Source organism: Aquila chrysaetos, chromosome 11 (genome assembly GCF_900496995.4).
Source record: "Aquila chrysaetos chrysaetos chromosome 11, bAquChr1.4, whole genome shotgun sequence".
In the NCBI taxonomy this organism is placed as follows: Eukaryota; Metazoa; Chordata; class Aves; order Accipitriformes; family Accipitridae; genus Aquila; species Aquila chrysaetos.
In genome coordinates, this window is record NC_044014.1 from 8,007,285 (window position 1) to 8,023,184 (window position 15,900).

At 45.8% G+C, this 15,900-nt stretch overlaps 1 long non-coding RNA gene across 1 annotated transcript in view; it reads left to right on the forward strand.

The window, feature by feature from the left end:
• LOC115348410 overlaps nt 1-15,696 on the forward strand; it is a 34,626-nt gene extending 18,930 nt beyond the window's left edge. Inside the window, exons 2-4 of the long non-coding RNA XR_003925813.1 lie at nt 4,369-5,027; nt 11,940-12,022; nt 13,343-15,696. This is a non-coding gene — a long non-coding RNA (uncharacterized LOC115348410). The remainder of the gene's footprint in view (nt 1-4,368; nt 5,028-11,939; nt 12,023-13,342) is intronic.
• The last annotated feature ends 204 nt before the right edge of the window (nt 15,697-15,900 follow it).

Sequence of the window (15,900 nt, forward strand, 5' to 3'; positions counted from 1 at the left end):
GGAAAGGTTTCCTGCTTTTCGGGCTGGGTATGCACCTCGGTCGCAGCCTGCTCTGCGCCGGGGCTGGACACAAGCCTACACCTTCTGCCCCTTCCCACCCCACTGCGGGTGGGAAGGAAACCCGGCAGGTGGGCTGCGGGGACCCGAGACATACTCCAGCCGCTTCCCCGCCACCGGGATCAAGCTGGGAGCAGCGCTCTGGATCACAGCTTGCTGGCAGTGTAGACACAGCATGTGTTAGCCGTATGACGGCGCGCCAGGAAAGGTCTCTCTGGTGTGGGAAAGGGAAGGGCCAGCAGTTCCTACTTAGGAACTATTTGGCTTCTGGAGGGCTCTGGAGGGTGAGCTAGGAGCTACGTGTAAGCAGCAGCAGCAGCAGCAGCAGCAGGGTTTTGGGAAAAGCTGTGGAAGTAGATGGTAACAGCAGGCAGCTGTAGGATAGCAGGCAACCGAAAGCTGGGCCCAAACTGTCTGAAAGTTTGGCCAGGATCTGTCCTGCTGCTCTTAGAGGAGAACGGTGGTACCCGCAGCACAAAGGTGCTGGGTGGTGGACCAGAAAGGTTGTGAAATCCCCATCCTTGGAGGTTCTCAAGACTCAGAGGAACAAAGCGCTGAGCAACCTGGTCTGAATTCAGTGTTGACCCTACTTTGAGCAGGAGCTTAGGCTGGAGATCTCCAGAGGTCCCTTTGGACAGTAATTGCATGGCTGAATATGGGTTGGGAACAGCTCTTTTGCTCTCTCCATTTGGTGAAAACATCTTTTGTTTCTGACAGCGTTGATCAAAGAATTTCTTGCATTACTGGAACTGCACATTGTTCGGAGAAACCTGCCCGTGCCGGAGGGTGCTGTCCCTGGGATGCCGGTGGGCCCGTGCTCACCAGACAACCAGCCCGCAAACCCGTAGATCAGCTTGGTAGTCCTTTGCATTTGATCTCCCACAGTGCCTCTGTAGGTTTGGGGACCATCAGCCTGCTGGTGACATACCTTCCTTCCTTCCTCTTGCCTGTTAAGGACCGGTGGGTGACTGTCCTGACGAAATTAGGGAAAGGTTTCCATGGCTTTCCATAGGTGGGTCAGGACTTTCAAGTCTCTCTGGGCAGTGATGCTTAGTGGACTCTTCATACTGGCTGGACCATGATCTGGTACAAAAATCAGTAGCATGTTACAACATTTGATCTACCCTAACCTGGTATCACAATCTTGTTAGGAATTAGTTGCCTTATAAAAAAACAATGCAAATAATGAAGTAACTGGCTCGAAAAGCTGCGACAGGTGAAATGATGACAAGTTATGGGCACATGCCTAACTAAAGCACATAGCTAAGCACGTGCTTAATTACTTTTCTGGCCTGAATATGGGTACTTTCCTGAACTGAAACTGAAAATTGCTCTATAGCTGAAACATGTAAACAGACCTGTACAAGAGAGCCCGTTTTGTGCGAATGAGAAATATTCCCATGGATGGCTAAGTTTTAAATTAACTCTGATTTTTATGGGACTCTTTGAACCAGAAACCACGACAGAACTTTTAATACTAAGCTGGCAGTAATTTAGGCATTGCTGTATTGTCAGGCATATTTATCCTGCCTTCGTATTTGTAACTGGTTTATATTTACTTGTCACATTAAAATAACCAAGAATTCACTTTTGTATGTTAGAGCCATTCTGATGAGGTATGTACGGGTAAGAGCTTTGCTACCTGTCTGCAGTAATAAAGATGAAAAATCTACTGACATCCCAAACAAGCTGTAAACTAGGTCATTTAACAAGGTTAATTTTAATGCTTGAAACCGCTATGTTGTCATTGTAAATTAGGAACTTCAGGTGAAACCTTGGATGCGTCGAAGTCATCTGTGACGATGGATCCGGAGGCGGTGACTGGCTTAATAGCTACAAAATTCTTCTGAATAACCCTACTTACACTTCTGTCTATAAGGTTAACCAGAAAGGAAATTATGCAGAGTAAATTTTCTCTGTTTAAAACCCATAAGCCTTACAAATTATATTTACATTTAATTAAAAAGTAGACACATTAGCCATTTTTTCTGCACTTTTGTTCAGATTCTGCACTGGCTCAGAATTCCTCTGCAAGATGTTTAATGATAATCTTTTTATAAATAATAAGATAGTTAGACAGAGTTGCCTTTAACCCCAAGTCTTGATTTGTAAGTTTAATAAGTTTCCAAACATATTATTAAGGATTGTGGACAAAAAAAAGGGAAAAAAAAAAAAAAAGGTGAAAGAACAAAGAATCGAGGTGCATTAATAATACTCAGGAGTGATATTGTTCCACCCTCAGAGCTGGATGAATTCCCTGCGTAGCCCTTGAAATTTACCCTTCTTATCTGTTTCAGAATTAAATCATCTCCTTATCTCAGCTGTATATCCATACTGTACTCTTTATCACAGAATACATGCTCAGTCAACATCCTAAAAGTTATGGCCAGAATGATTAGTGATTTTGGTGTCTGGATTTTGACATGAGGCTCCTCAGAGAGCGCCTAATTTGGGTTGTGATTTCTTTGTTTATTCCATGCCTTCTGCTAAGAAGCGTATTTAATTGTGGGGAAAAAAATAATTGGAGGCTGCCGAACATTAGATTCCCAAAGCTGACATGAGTTTCAAGCACTGGTCAGCTACCAAGACAACTCTGTCCTCTGCATACACCAGTATCGACCCATGGTCCCTGAGGGAGCTCTACGAAAAGACACATGAAACAAATCCCAAGGAGACCTTTTAGATTAGGAACAAAACCTTGGTCACGGGTAAAAGCAGACCACCGGGACAATGCTGTCCCTAAGCCCTGCATTGCTAAATTAGCACCCTCTGAACCAAATTAAGCCTTTTTGGGATCAAGGTAATAAAGCGTGGAGGACATGAATGTATTGCTCATAACAAGCAAGTTCAAATGAGAAAGATGAGATAATCAGGCCAGGGGGAGGTGAAAGAGGGAGTTCTGGTGATTATAGTTATTTGGAAATCCAGCGGAGGGAGGATCCCTATGGCTGAAAAACATTTCCACACCTAGAATTTGTGGAGGATGAGGTTTTGGTGGTGACTAGTTCTTTGATGTCTTTTCCTTTCCCCGCCTTTATCTAAGCTTCACTTGAGCCTCAACCAGCAGCTTGCTCCCAGGTGAGGTTAATTCCTAGATGCTGCGAGGAGCTATCAGCTGACTTAAAACACTGTTTAATTAGCAATGATATTACATTTTCAGAATGGAAGCATGTACACAAAGGGCTGGAGTTATGAATTACAGTAACAGAGGATAATCTACAGAGAGACAACAACAAGATATATTAATGCAGTGCCCAGACATGCCCATGTGTTGTGCTTACAGCTGTCCAAGTGATGAGTGTGTATGTGGGATATTTGACTAAAAGCTCCCATAGCAGAAAACAAAATAAAGCAAATAGAAGAAGGGAGAGAGAGGTGAAGAGAAAGGAAAATACTAAGACTTAATTCCCCAAGCCACTCCTTCACCTGCAAATTCAGACATCAACAGTCTTCAACTGGAGAGGCAGTTGCACTGGGCAAAAATTAGACAGGAGGTTTCCCTGAGCGTGCTCTGATGCAATAGCACAAAGAAATACACATCATAGTTGTCTTACAGGTCAGGAGCCTGTACTGGTACCATGTACATACTTAACAATATGTAGTTCCCAAATGAGAGCAATTTACCAAAAAGTCAAATTTAATTCCTTTTTTTTTTTTTTTGTAGCTCCAGTGCTACTTTGGAAAAGCCTGGTTAGCTGAGCACTATGAAAAGCATTGTTTTCTCCTGCACCAACGGACCCCCCTTTTAAAATATCAGGTTTAGAGAAACATGTCCAGTAATAATCCCAGCTCCCTATCCCCCAACTTCTGCTTGACAAAACCAGACCAGTTCAGACTGAAGAGCCAGTGAGAAAAACAAAACAAACCTGAACAGCTTGTTTATGAAAAACAGAGCTGAACGGTTTGAGCAGCTTCAGGCCTGACATTGAAGTTCCTCTGTGGCAAAAGGAACTGAAGGGCATGATGGGATCATCAAATATTTCTTTGCCTAAATTACAGCAAGGCCAGAGATTTGTGAAGATTTGACCGTTAAGTCAAATAAGGATATTTGGATAAGTTAGCATGGCTCCGGTTGTTAGTAAACTAGGCACAAATTAAGCTACTAATAACCAGGAAAACCAACATATGTGACAAGCAGTATTTTAACAAAATAGACCTTCAGCAATAAAGCATCCTGATGAATATTTCTCAGGTTTCTGCCCTTTTCTCAGAAGAGCAAACATTGCATTATCACGTTTTAGAAATCCTTATTGCTTTGTTCCCAAAATGCCCTGAAAAAATTCACACATTTTCCTCTCTTCTCATTTACAGCTTGAAGGTCCATCTATGTTTTCCACAGCAAGTTATGAAACTGGCACCATCCTTATCCTCTTTCCATCTGGAAAGGGTGGTTTCGTCCAAGATCTTCAAAGGGGAGTGAGCCACTCGAGTACCTTTAGGGATCCAGTCCAACCGACTCATGAAGAGTGCAACAGAGGAAGAGGCGGCACTTGCTAGATACGGGTGATGGAGAACTTCCCATGGGATGGTCCCAGGGTTGATGTTAGTGGTGACAAAAATGCAATTGGATGAGTCACAACTTGTAAGGAAGATCCAGATCCTCAGAGGTACCTAACTCTATCGGGCCCAGATCCTCGGAGCAGTACAGGTATATAAAGCCCATTGATTGCAGAGGGGTTAAGCAGTTTAACACCCTTCTCTATGGATTTGAGAACTGAGCAGAGATCTCAGACTCCAACCTCTATAAAACAAAATGGGTGACTTTAGGATAGCCCAGAAGAGAAGAACAAGGAATGGTATGGGGTCATCAAGTACAACTAACCAAGCAGAGCACCAGTTTTCTAAGGTGCTGCTGTATGGCTCACTGAAGTCAATGAAAAGATCCTTCACGATTTCGGTAGATCAGCCCTGGTGCTTTACTCTTCAGCTGAGCGGGTTGGAACACTGCCTGTCTCCTGCCTCTTCCCAGAGTGAGTGAAAAGCAGTCCAGAGACGTTAAGGCAAATGAATCCTTTGATTTAAACAAGGTTTGGCCAGGGCCCAGGCTGGCCCAAAGTGAGCCTCTGGTTATATCAACAGTTGTAAGTAACTTAGCCTGTGTCAAAGTGCAAACGACATCGCCGTCTGCTATGTGCAAACCCTGCAACAGTAAAGATGTCATTAGATACTCCACATCTGAGGCAGACCACTCTTGCCAAGCCCAGGCCCCGTAGAATTTGGCATCAGTTATAAAGATTAATCTATTAATATTTATTATCGTTACGATTTAATATTATTCTCCAAATTGCAAGCAGGGGAGTTGAGGTTGTGGGTAACCTGCAGGCCAATTAAATTTCAGGAGGAGCAAACTTGTGGACTTCTGGAGGTATTTCTCTTTGCTTTGCAGAGAGTATTCCTGTCTGGCTGAGCGATACGTGGAGCTAGGGTGACAGCCTGTGGCAAAACAGAAGAATTTCAGTGTCTTAATCCTTTTGATTTCCACTTGCTTTTGATCTTTTCTCCACTTCCTGCTTGGCAGGCCAGACAAAGGTGGTAACGTTGTGGCTGCTACCATCACCCCTGGTTTGAAGGATGGGAAATTGCCATCCTTTCTCCCTCTTCTTTCTCCCTACTCTTCTTCGTTGGTGTTTTCAGGTGCTGCATTGACTAACAGCCCATTTGGCAAAAGGGTGCTGTTCCTGGCTGTGCAACCTGAAGGAAATAATCTTGTGTGCATCTTTGCAAGTTCCGCTCCAGTGGGACGGCTGGCTGGCTTCTTTTGACTCCAAAAGAGAGGAGGAATGGAGCAGCCTGAATCTCAGTTCTGCATTTTTTCATGTTTTGCTTCTGGCCTATTCTTCCTTCCGTGACATGGGCCCTGTTAGAGGCGTCTTCTGTTGAGGTCTTCTAGTTGGCAGGGTAAACCCCAGCTATCTCAATAGCAAGGCAGCAGCCTCTGCACTTCTAATAACATTTTAGGCATTTTTCATTCCCAAAATGTTTATTCTGGGTTAGAGTTTTCTTCTGCTGCTGCTTCTTTCTCTTTAGCAGCAGAGTTAAAGAAAAAATAAATCTATATTCTTGCTATACTCTGCCCAAATTAATCAAATAAATTTTCTTTAAAGCAACACTAAATGAGTCACAGATGGTATTGCCCTTTTACAGGTTGCAGAAATCACCCATTACAGTTCTTTTAATTTATCAGTGAGGGAAAATAAGATGGCCTCTTGCTCCCTTTGCAATAATAATCAGAAACAGTCTATTTGGAGTTTAATTTACCCCAAATATGTATTGATAGTTGCAGTGAGGAATATGTGACCTCTTTGGGAGTCACCAGTGGATGGAAGGTGGATAGCTTTTATAAAACCACCTTTAATAAAAAAGAGTGTTATATTGAGTATGTTTGGTGGTGTATTTAAGCATATGGTTTCCATATCAGGAGCTAAGATGGCAAACACATGCTTTACCTTCTGACAAACCTTTCTTATACTCATCACTCCTTGCAAAAAGAAAGCTGCGAGGGCTTTATTTTTTTTTTTTTTTTATTTTACAACTCTGATTATATGGAAGAGCCGAAGAAATTTCACAAGGAATGTAAAGCTTGCGTCTCCTTTGCTTTTTTTTTTTTTTTTTTTTGCCTGCTCGTACAAAGAGAGGAGGAGACGAAACTCGGCCGTCGGCTTAGCCCGGCTCTCCCGGCTCCCCCCCAGCCCGCTCCGGGCGGGATCCCCCGGGAAGGGACCCAGCCGTCCCCGCCGAGAAGCGGCGAAGCTCGGCTGCGGCCCCGAGCAGCTCCCGCCCGGCCGAGCCGGGCTCCATCCCCGCCGCATCCCCGGCGGCACATCCCCGCCGCCGGCTCCCCTCCCCTCCGCCTCCTTTGCGAAAACATCCCCTGGGAAAAGCAACCCCAGGCGGCCCTGGCCCTTCCCGGGATATTTTGGGGGTGGTGATAGCGGTGGGGTGGCTTTGCCTTGGGGTCCCAGATCTGCCCCCCCCCCCCCCCCTTCCCACCGGGGGCCGCCGAAGCCCTCCGGAGAGGGGCTGCCTCGCTCCGCCAGTGATAAATCTAGCGGTCCCCTTGCTTTTTCGTCACTTGCCTAATCCTGTGCCCTTCTTTTCATGTGCGGTAATTGCTAACATCTGCTCCCGGAGCCCGAGCCGTGCGGAGTTTGCAAAGGCAGAACAATGGCAACAGCTGTTTCATTTCGCCTCGGGCCAGCGCTTCCTGTTCAGTCTGCATCTGCCCTTCTGTGTCCAATTTATGTTCCTGGGTTGGTTTTTTTTTTTTTTGGTGATGTTTTTTTGTTGGTTTTTTTTTTTTTTTCCTCCCTGTGACCCCGCTATACGTTGAGGAGGGATTTGGAGGAGCGCACGCTTCAGCCCGTTTCTGGCGGGATGCTCTGCGCACCCCTGGGCTGTGCAGAGGGGAGGGGGGTCCAGGGGAGGAGGGGGATGCCTTACCTCTCTTCAAACAAAAATAATAACAAATGTCGGAGAAAAAAAACCCAAACACGTCATAGAAATGAGCAGCGAGGCCGGGTGGCCGTGCGAGGCTGGCGGCCCCCACGCTCATACATCCCCGTGGGGAGCGTGGTGGCCAAGGTCCGGCCAGGGCTGGCTGGTCAGCGGGGTCCGACCCCGGCTCCACAGCCCCCCGAGAGCACAGCCCGCAGTGGTGGAGGCCTTTAGGGGTGCTTTTAAGCCCCCCCAGCCTGACCGCCAGACTCGTCATCCTTCGATTTCCCTGTCCCAAAACGACAGTCGCCTGGGTGAGGGGAGGCAAATGGGCTCAGCCCTTCCAGCGGGGAAGGAAAGCTGGTTTCAGGCTGGATCCCACAAGTGTTTGGGGCCGGGACTGGGCCTTGTTAGGCTGTGGGTTTGTTTAAAGCTCTGGAGCTGACCAGGTTGTTTCTTTCGAGTCAGGGTCATACTCAAAGTCTGCAGGATCAGCCCTTCATACGTCACATTTTAACATGAATTCTTCCTTCCTCTTTTTTTTTTCCCCTGAGAAAGTGGCTGCATTCTTTCCTGAGTTAATTGTATCTTTCTGGGTTGGATAAGGCATATCTCATTAGAGGGGGAGAGAGATTTGATGTGAACTTCAAGCTGCCTTCTCCACGCTACAGAAAAGAAATCCCTAATCAGCACAGTCTATATTTTGTCTAATTGCTCTTTGACATTCCCCCTTTCCTTGCTAATTAAAGTGAAAGAAAACGGTGGTGAAATGTTCCAGTGTGTTTTTCTAGGACAAGAAAAACCAAAACCCTCTTTTGTTTATAAATACAGGATATTTTAACAGTCCAGAGGATCAGCTGTTTTCACAGGCACGCTGCTGAAATTTAGTATTATTTTTCTTTCGAGCCAGGCATTGAGCACATCTGCAGTTAGAGATCAGCTTCGCAGCGGCGCGAACGGCCGCAGCTTGGTGGAGGTTACCCCGTCCCAGGGTTGTGACAGGTGATGCTGCATACCTGCTGGGGAGCACGAAACAGGCCATCGCCTCCTGCACTGCGTGAAAGCCTCAAAGCAAGATAGTTTAGAGTAAAATACTCAGTTTCGTGTAGCGAAATATTTGGTTTTTCTTTCAAGAGTGAAAATTAAAGCAATAAAAAGTGAGTAAAGTGTAAACGGTGGCATGGTTCTATAGCTACCGCGGATTATTTCTAGTGTTCTTGAGATTGTACGATGATTTTTCCCAGTTTTGCTCTAGCAGAAAGGGGTCGTTCCCTCCTCCCTTCGGGTTTGTGTTTTAAAGGCCGAACAGTTCATCCACACACCCACCCTTCCTGAGATCCAGGGACGGAGGTGGCCTGGCTACTCTTCTCCCCCCCGCCCGAATCGCCAGCCCCCACGTGAGCTATTCCACCTCCGGAGCAGCCCCTCTCCCGGGAAGCAGCAGTTGGGCTGTCCTGGAAATCCCGGCACCATGGTGGGGCCTGGAGCAGCTACAGAGCTTGTCCAGCTTCTGCCCCCCCCAGTCCTGAAATAGGAAAGAAAAATGAGTCTCTAAAGGATCGACGGGGTGGGGAAGCCTCCTCTACAAGATCTTTCCCAGCATGTCCTGTTCCATTTTCTCTTCCTTTAGGTTTTCCATAGGGAAGGTGGGCCTGATCCGTCAGGCAGTGGACTGAGCAGCTCCTTGGGGTGCTCACTGCCATCCAAAGGAAAACTGCAATCTTGCTGGCTCCAGATTTTATCCTAGGTCTCCTGGGATGGATACTAGATTATTTTATAAAGCTCTGAGAGTTAAGGGGTGGGAGAGAATGACAATATTACCCTCCTTTTTTTGTATTTCGGAAATTCTGAGCTTTTGGAAACTGCACTAATGGCCACAGTAGCAGGAAAAATAAAGAAAATACTTGCAGATGCAAATAAGGCCAAAACCAGAACAACAACAAAAAAGGAGAAAGTCTTGCATGTATGATTTCTTTTAAAATCTCATGATTATTTCAGCCAGACTTTTTATTTTAATAGGCAGTTCTTGATTTCTAGAGCTAAAATCACCACAGCTGTTACAGTGGTGGCATTGACTACCCTTCCCTACCCTCAGCATGTGAAGTTTGTGGTAATATTTTATCCGGGTAGAAAGATGTCTGAAGGATTTTAAGAGCAATCACTCCACAAGAATGGCTTGGACATATTTGCAAAGTGCCACACACCTCAAGAAAGGCAGTACCTGCTTATCACTAGCAGTTAAGGATAGCTTGCTGAAAGGCTGCCAGCAATTTCTTCTTAGGGGAGATAGCATTATATACATTTAGTGAGTGTATATGTATGGGGTGTGTGCATATATATTTTTTTTCTAATGTGTATTTATCGCTGATTCCCGGTATTTATTTGGGGAAGGCTAAATGGCACTGAACAGCTACTGCTATGTCGACTCTCATTTGTCACGTTCCCTGTTTACGTGAAATGCTCACACTAGTTGGGACGCGATCGCGCCCTCTGCTACTGGGGACAAGAAACCTCGTAAGTCCTACCCAAGCCACGTGCGAGAGGGAAGGGGACAAGGAGGATACCGCTCTGTCTTGTCCTGTTCAGCCCCACCACATCCATGCCTCAGGTCTTGGTACTTTGGGCATCCAGAGGGTGATACTGGGTGATACTGGTCACCACTCACCTGTTTCCCAAATCCACTTAGGATGCTCATGCTCCCTGTAAGCCCCCACCGTGGAGGACTGGGCAGATGTCTCCAGGGAGATCGTGGTGAACGAAGGTGTCTCACACAACAACGTGGAGTCGCAGACCATCTGCAGGTCCTCTGAGACCGGGGGATTATTCCCACAGTTTCAGAAGCCCTGCCCGTAAGATGTTCACGTCCTCCTCATGAGGGAAGAACAGTCTGTTCTTGCAATGTGAGCATCTTGTGTTTTTCACTTAATAATAACCGTCTGCAAGTTTTTATGATTTCTTCTCAAGGTGGTACTAAAAATAGCTCTTTCTTTCCCTCCCCTCAAGCCCTCTTTTAAAGAGTGATATTTTTATTTTTCACCCTGAAGCTAGTCTTGCATGAAGGGGCAGGAAGAAATGTGGTCACCTGTGTGTCCTATCCTCATTCCCCCACTTGCTGACTGTAGGGCTGATTTTGTCTCTGGTGCAGTTTTCTTTCTGCTGGATGATACATTAAGGCCATTTGGGTCCCAGAAGGTCACCTAAGCCCAAGAGTGCTGCAGCCCTGACCTCAGAGGCAGCCCTGTGTCTCCTGGGACACACCTCTGTCCATCACACACTCCCCGTTAGGGATCAGGGCACGAATTCCTCTTGAACCGGAGAAAATCCTGAAGGTCCAGGTCCTGCCCTTTGCCACAAGGCTGCCACCTCCTTCTTCCCTCCAAACGACTGGGGTATCTGAAATACCAGCTGCTGTATTTGCTCTTCCTTCCTATAAGCATGTTCTTGCCAGGGGCGATGCTACCAGGGCATCAGTACTCGTTCTCTGAATGGGATCTCCTGCATCATGACGCTAATACTTGGCATCTTTTTGAGCCAAGTGGGATTTACTTTAAAAGTCTTCCGTCACACAAAAACCAGCGATGAAGATATGCTGGTTTAGCAAAGGGAAATGCATTGTATTACACGTTTCACGTGGCCCTGATTTGAGAGGTACCTAGGGTATTAGTTCATGTTGATAAATTCACAGGCCACACAGAGGTCTGCAGCACAAGTCTCCCTCCTGCCCTGTTGATGATGTCCACCCTGGGCTGGAGGACCACCCTCCCTCCAGTACACCCAGTTGGGTGCATTGGTCCCAGCGGCCCAGCCCCGAGCTGCTATGCCATGCCACCTTGTTCAATCACACCTTTGTTGTGATGACATCAGATCGCATCATTACCCTCTGGGAAAGACCCAGAAGGGCGTTCAAAGCTGCTGATCACACAAGGGAGCCAGAGTAATGAGTTGCTGACAGATTTATAGGTTTTAGTCCAATTAAAATGCTGTTTATTGCCTTTAGAAGGTCCCTGTTTGTTTCTAATTTTAGAAGTAAGTTTGGGAAGTGACTAGCTTGGCAGTGAATGGTGAGCATGGGACCTGAAATTTTCCACTAGCGCTATTGTTGCTATTAATTAATAAGTATTATTAATAAGTAGTTGGCCTCGGACCTCATCCTGCCACGGCAGGGCAGGAATTCAGGACACCACCCAAACACCACCAACAAAATGGCTTTGCTGTGAAAGGGCTCAGCTTTGCTCCTCTCACTCCAAATTACATCTGCTTTGACCAGGACTGGATTTGTCTCCGGTTTTTCCAGACACAGCCTATTGTTTGCCACCATTCTTGCCGCTCTTCTCAGCTTTACCATCAACATGGCAGTAGCCATCACTCAGCAAATACCCTGTGGCAGTTAGCGATAAAAATAACCAAATGCATATAGGTATACATACCTATATATTTATATCACGTAGGAAGGAGGCGAGTGCCTGCAGGTGACCTCCAAGGGAGGTCTCAAAGGCGATGCACCCGCTCAGGAGCAGCTAACGCTGATTTGGTAAGTGCAGTTGGTGTTTGAACCTGTCGCTCTTTGTTGCCCTCACGCAGCTTCTCTTCTGATTGCTCAAATTTATTCTTTGAATTTATTCACATTAAAGAGGGGGAGCAGTTTTGAGGGAAAAAAAAGTGCAGCAGTGTAAATGATCGTGTCTATCTCTGGCTAGCAGTGATGGGAACCTTGCATGAATAAGAAGTGCAGAAATAACAAATCTTGTTTGAGAGATGAAACTAGAGCTGGAATTGAGACTTGTAAGTTCTGTTCATAAGTTGGTGCAGTTTTGTTGTGTGACTGTGTGAAAGCCACTTGGATGTCAGCTTTCCCACTATCTAGAAAACCTGGAATATGAAGTTATTGTAGAACTTGGCTATTTCTTTGTGATGTACTTTGAGAGCCTCTGGTGAAAAGTACTGGGTAGCTGCACGATTCCCTGTGGTTTGTAAAATCTACATTGATTACAATTTACCAAAGGCAGTGACAGTAAGTTTTAAACAGGGAGAGACCCAACCAAAACACAGGATCCTCATGTTTCCAGATCTTGGAGAGGTCCACGTGCTGAACTCAGACCCAAAGCCGGCGTCTTTGCAGAAGGCAGAAGGAAGACCACAAGCCTTCACGTGAGCCTTGAAGTCTCGAAGAGAAGGCAGCGAGGGGCTCGACCCCATCTCCTGCCTGGTTGTTCTTAATCTCCTGCAGGAATGTGACATTCCGCAAAAGCTCTTCTCGGGACAACGGTGGAGGCCACTGCCAAACCCCAGTGAGCTGTACCTCTCCTTCCTCTACCCTGAATCGTCCACAATAATCCTTTAGCTGGGGGCTGAAGGCATAGAAAAAAGAAAAGATAAAAGGGAGCTTGAATCAGTGCTGACTTCTGTGGCAGCTAATGCTTTAAAAATGCCTAAAGATCACTTCGATTGCACACTGTTTGGGCCATGCGCCATCCTTTCATTACTTAGCCATGTACAGGAGAGCTCACTAACATTCTGTTGAAAATATATTTTTCTTTTGGCCAAATCCAGATTTTTTTAGCAGAAAACAAAAAAAAATTTTAGCTGAAATTAATTTTTTTCCCAAAGTGATCCCCACCCCCCCAAGTAGAGGAAAGCAGGTATTTTTTTAGAAGCTTTTGAGTTCAATAAAAAATACATTTCTACTGAAATATATTTCAAGGCAATTTTTTGCCTATGGCTAATTTTTGGCTATGTCTAACATAGAGTAGCTGCTTAGGAATCTGTCTGCTGTAAACAGGTTTATTACTAAAAAATAGAAGAGTGTGAGGGTGCCAGAAGGGGAAAATCTCACCATTTTCTTTTATCCTAGACAGATCACTTCAATGGGCTAATAGCCAAGAAGGTTAAAATATTAGTGGAACTTGCACAGACCACACCAGATGGAAAAGATCTGAGCTGGGCAAAAACTCTTTGTTGAAACCTGTACTTTTGAGCGAAATCTTTTCAGAAGGGTGGAACATCAGGCAAAGGAGCATCTTACCCTTTGGACACATTTTTGTGATACTTCAAAGGAAAAGTTGTGAATTCTTGCTTGCGGTTTCATTGATGTATATTCCTTCCAGAACTCTGAAAAACTTCCCTCTCCAACCAGGTTTGGTCCTGTGGGTCAGTGGATCCTCCTGGCAAGCCGGTGAAATGTCCTCTGGGCTAAAAAGGGAAATGCCTTCAGGTCGGCACTTGCACGGAGGCGTCTGCCTCTGCCCTCCCTCCAGGCTATGGGCTGAATATGGCCAAGGTCTTTAGGGACCTAGCACGGGTTGTCACTTTTAGATGGGCAGGAGGAAGGGGAAGGCAGCAGTGATGAAGTAATAGCTGTTATGGCAGAATGAGGACTGCTCCAGTGACATGGTAACACCACGCAGCAGTCCTGGCATGTGAGCCTTGGTAAACTTAGGGGTTTTATAGCTTTATGGATGCTGACAGTCAATCTTAGGAATCCCTTAACATTATCAAGCCTACTGCATTACTTGATGGAATGATTATTTTTGTATTAACCTTATGAATATTAACACTCATAAACTTCTTCCTAAGTAATTGTTAATATACGATATTATGAAAATAATAAAAATGTTGAAGGAGCTTTCAAGCCAGCATGTGGGCTCTGCTACTCACTTATTCTGTACTCTTGGATGAATCTTTTACTTTCAAGTACCTCTTACTTCCCTCTGATGAGCTATCGCTTGTAGAGCCCTGCAAAAAAGTTAAGAAGATGATCCATGAGGGCAGGTTTCTTTGGGATTTCAGTGCAAGAGTCCTGTAGGCATTTGACTGGAGTGCGATGAAGAAAATGTTCCTATGCATCAAGAGGAATAACACATGGGCATGCAGCAATTCACAGTCCAACAGGAAGAGGGCAGTTAGGTTCGGTAGGTAACGGGAGCGTATTTTCAGATCCGCTGACGCCAATAGCCTATTGCCAACGGGGCTTTGGGGAGAATCCACTCTTCTGGGCATGGCATTAATGCAAAAAGACCTGTGTCATGCTCAAGGTGAAACCGGATGAGTTCTGTTTCCCAGACACATCCCTGACATGGGCTAAGGTCCCAAACTGAATCCCTTTGTAATACTCAGGGGACAAAAGGGATCCCAGAGGCTGCTAGCACACTGAGCCATTGGAGTAAAGGCCTTTTAAGTAAAATCCAGGCTCCTTTTTGTGCTTAAAAATGGTGGGACTGAAAATACCAGAGTTCCAACTCATAGAAGTCATTTAAATGTGCCGTTGAAACCCCTGAGCCTTGCTGGATGTACTCTTAATGTCACAAAAATCTTGCTGGCAGGTAATTGTGGGTGCAGAGCTGTCCCTGCCGAAAGCAAATCTGGATTAAAAACCAGTTCTTGTTTCAAACGCTTCGGAGCATGGCTCAGTCGAGTCTTTCCACAACCCTCAGGAAGCAGAAAAGCAAAACCATTTCTGTCCCTCTTTTACGGAAGGGACTCCGTGGGGAGACAGTCAGTGTTTTCCTTGGAGCGGAAGGCTGAATCCCAGGGGCACGTGGGCACGCGTGGAGCGGCTCTGCACCTCCAGCCACCCAGGCAGGGGTCTGCCCCTGCTCTGCGCGCACCGGGGTTCACTGGGCTACAGCAAAGATGTACGAGGGGCAGAGGCATGTGTTTGGGGTGCCTGGATTTAATACAAGGGTATGGCCAGAGCACAGTTTGGACGCGGCCAGGAGAGCTGCTGTGCGAGGCTGGGATTCAAGAGCATCTCTCAGTGGGGCGATCGAGCACTGGCCCCTGCATTGGATGGAAACGAAGCTTGCAAACTCTTGGGCTCTTACGTTAGACTTATACCCAACCCAACCAGGCTTTCCTGGCTGAGCAGGGTGTCTGTGCTGATGTGTTTCATCTATTAAGTACCAAACGATGCTGATATGCAAAAAGGTTCAGCTTACATCAATGCCGTGTTGTCTAGTTAAACAACAATGAACTGAGCTGGAAATGTAGGAAGTTTTCCGAGTGGAGTGGAAACTGAAATCTTTTTTACACATGGAAAAAACCCGTCTTTTGTGGGCAAGACCAAGGTCCAACAAAATGGGAGGTACACTGTCCTTAGCCAGGTTCAGCAGCGATTAATGAAAACTGATTTAAAAGGCTCAGAAATACAAAGTGATTCCATCCCTTTCCTTTTTACCCAGATACTATCCACCTTCTCTAGTGTGTTTAACTGCCCCCTTTCCTATGTATGAAAGAGATGTGGCTCTATGTATCATGGCTTGTTGGATGTCTCAGGCGCTGCTGCATGAAATGAAAGCCTTATTGTTTTTCTGCTTTTTTTTTTTTTTTCTCTCTCTGTTTGAATATTAAATGCCAGGAAGATTGGTAAAGATTTCAGAAAAACAAATTGACATTTGGCCTAATAAAATATTG